The sequence below is a fragment of the Microcebus murinus genome, chromosome 29 (assembly GCF_040939455.1).
Source record: "Microcebus murinus isolate Inina chromosome 29, M.murinus_Inina_mat1.0, whole genome shotgun sequence".
NCBI lineage: Eukaryota > Metazoa > Chordata > Mammalia > Primates > Cheirogaleidae > Microcebus > Microcebus murinus.
The window spans coordinates 3,124,247-3,128,050 of record NC_134132.1 but is presented as its reverse complement, the minus strand read 5'-3'; positions in this window follow the sequence as shown (position 1 = coordinate 3,128,050).

The following is a 3,804-nucleotide window of genomic DNA, read 5'->3' as shown; positions in this document are numbered from 1 at the left end:
TTTCTCTTTGTGGTTAATTTTAATACCATGTGTAAAAAATAATGTTTATTTATAAACATTTCCAGTTTTATTATTAGTATTAGTACATAAATATAAGGCCCTGATACTAGAAAAATCATCCATAATCAGAATTAGGCAGTTACAGTCTCCACCTACCCTGAACTCTGTTAGAAGAAAAAAGAAAAAAACAACTACCAAAATACTGAGAATTTTAACATGTGAACTGATACTTTGCAATCTACAAGGTTTCAGTGTTGTTGAACTACCATGGAAAAAATGCTCAGTTCCCCCCCAAAAGGAAAAGATATAAAACTTATTTCTAACTTATGAGTGAGAAAAGAGCTAGTTTCCACTCAACGCCAACGGTAGATACTAACAAATTACCTAATATTTTTGTATTTTAAAAATAAACCACTCAGGCCATTGCCATCATTTTTTTAGTATGTGGCTGGATTCTGGCTACCAATTAGCCAATGTTTTATTTCGAATGTTTGCATTGGTATTCAAAAGAGATGCTATAAAAATTCATGTGTGTGCGCGCACATGTATGTCTGTGTGTGCATGGAATCTTAGTGATAACATGTGTATTATGTGTCAAGAGTCATTCTAAACACTTTAGATACAGTAACTTGTTTAGTTTTCACAAAAATATTTGAGGTAGCTACTAATATTATGATTCCATTTTAAAAATAAGAAAACGGAGTCACAGAGAGTCGAACTCTTGTGATGGAATAAGTTGTAACAAAAGCCATCAAATAAAAATACGGAATTTCTCACGTAAGAGTCCAAAGTGTGTGTTCTTAGTCAGTACATGACTTTGCTTTACTTGGTGACGTAGGGGCCCAAGATCCTTCCATCTTGTGGCTCAACCATCACCCAGGGCTTCTAGGTGTCACTGTCAACTCTATCCAGTTGGCAAAAGGGGACAATGGGAGTGGGAGAAAGCACTGGTTCTCTCTTGCTGCTGTAATCACTACAAACTTAGTGCCTTAATGCGGCACAAATTTATTCTCTTACAATTCTGGAAGGAGAGGTCCAAAATGGGTCTCACTGGGCTAAAGGTGTTGGCAGGGCTGCGATCCTTTTGGAGGGTCCAGGGAAGAGTCTGTTTCCTTATTTTTTCCATTTTCTGTAGTCTACCCTTTCTCCTAGGTTCATGGCTCTTCAAAGGCAGCAATGGCCAGTTGAGTTGTTCACTCTGACATTGACTCTTCTGACTCCTTCTTCCACTTTTATTTTTATTTTTTTTTGAGACAAGAGTCTCACTCTGTTGCCTGGGCTAGAGTGCTGTGGCGTGAGCCTAGCTCACAGCAACCTCAAACTCCTGGGCTCAAGCGATCCTCCTGCCTCAGCCTCCTGAGTAGCTGGAACTACAGGCATGCGCCACCATGCCCGGCTAATTTTTTCTATATAGTTTTAGTTGTCCAGCTAATTTATTTTCTATTTTTAGTAGAGACGGGGTCTTGCTCTTGCTCAGGCTGGTCTTGAACTTGTGACCTTGAGTGATTGTCCCGCCTCAGTCTCCCAGAGTGCTCTTCTTCCACTTTTAAAGACCCTTGTAATTACTTGGGCCTGCCTATTATCCAACTAATCCAAAATAATCTACTTGTCTTAAAGTCAGCTGATTAGCAACTTAATTCTATAAGCAACCTTAAGTTCTCCCTTACCATATAACAAAACACATTCACGGGGTCCAGGGATTAGGATCTTTGAGGAGACATTATTCTGCCTTCAACAAGGAGAGTACATCTGCTTAAAGTCTTGGCCTTGAAATGTAAACATCCTTTCTATTCACATTCCATGGTTGAGAACTAGCCTAACTGAAAAAGAAGCTGATCGAAAACTCTTGAGTAGAGACTATATTCCAGCTACAGCTATATTCTATGAAAAAGGAAATTCGATTTTGGTGGATAGTTGACTCTCTCTGACACAACTGGCTCAAAGTGTGGCAGGAGTCTATGTGCTTGACCCCTAGGTGCTACTGATACATATTAAGCTCATGCTCAATTAATAAAATTAATATAGAAGTGTTGTCTCTCTCTTGCCTGTTACGAAGAGGTTGCAACAGCATTGCCAATTCCTTTCTCTTGAAAATTTGGTAAAATTCACCTATCAGACCACACAGGTTTTGTGTTTTAGGGGGTGGTAGCCCTTTGACAATTTTATTTCTTCTATGGTATGGTCTCTTTAGATTTTCTGTGCTTTGGGGGGAGTTGCTTTGGAGATTTATATTTTCCTAGAAAATTATCTATTTCATCCAGGTTTCCAAATTTATTTTCATAGAATTGAGACAGATTTGTTTCATAATTCTTCAAACTTCCTCACTGTTTACTCTGCAATCTCATGTATTCGTAATTTTCTTTTTGCCTTCTTAGCTAATGGCTTTTTACATTTTACTACCATTTTCAAAAGACCAGATCTTGGATTTATTCACATGTTCAACAATATTCCCATTTCTATTTCATATCTCCTTTCATTTTTTATTTAATTTCTTTAGGGCCCATTTTTTATTAGTTTCTTCTGGTTCACTCTTGTTCTAATGTCTTGAGTTGAATGTTTTTAATATATTTATATTCAGTCATCCCCATTTATTAGCATAAGTTTTTAAGGTGATAGGTTTTCCTCTAATCACAGCTTTAGCTGGATCTATAAGTCTGATCTGTATTGTTTTTATTACTTCTACTTCCAAAATATCCTACAATTTCAGATTTGATTTCCTCTTTCATCCAAAAATGGCTTGAGAGAAATTTTAAAAATTCTAGGTGGTAAGGATTTTATCTCATCCCACCAAGTTTTTTTTTCTAGTTTAATGTATTGTTATCAGAGAAGTTGCCTATATAATTTCTACTTTTGGAAATTTCTCTTCCTTTGTGGTCTAATATAGCTACTTTTATGAATATTCCATGGACACTGGAAAACAAGGTACATTTTTGTTTTGAGCAGATAGAACCTGATAAATATCACTATCTGCATTATTAATTAGAGCCCTTACATTTTCCATATATTTATGTTTTGTCCACTGTGCTGTCATGGGTTAAGGGTGAATTAAAGACTCCTTATACTGAAGAAATAATATTATTATTTCATGTAACTTTTTCTTAATGAAACTACGCTATTTGGTACATAGATATTCATAACTGTTAGATCTTTACTAAACATTGCATTCTTGACCATTACAACATGCCCTCCTTTTCCTTGTTTATTTGTAATGTGTTGAACCTTACTCAATGTTAAGATTTTGACTTCTTTCATTAGCCTTATGTGTTTTTTCTTATTATTTTACTTTCAACATTGCTAACTTTAAATGCAGTATATATTTACTTTTTAAAATCAAATCTGAGTGGCTTTTAGACCGTTTATATTTGCTGATAGGACATACAGATTTTGTCTTGTGTGGTTACGGTATTTTATGTTAGCATTATTTTTATTGCTTTTATAAATGTTTCTTTAAATGATCTGTAATTTCCTTGTTTTGCTTAGTGAGTATTCATTTGGTAATTTAGAAAGTTTACATTCTAAAAATCTTGCCTAAGCCTGGGTACCTCAGAAAGTAGAGCCTGAAACAAAAGTTTATATATTAATACTTTTTTAGGGCAGGCAATGTGAAAGAGGAAGAGAAACAAGGGAAATGAGGCAAGAAATTAGAAAAAGCTAATATAAGAAAACATTATTGAATTAGCTACTACTTGGTTTCAAACACAATTGTTTGCTCAAACCCTAAGAGAATGGGTGAATGAGACAACATTCCCATTTTTCATATGAGCATGTTGAGACTTACAAAGGTTGAATAACTTGCCCAAAGTC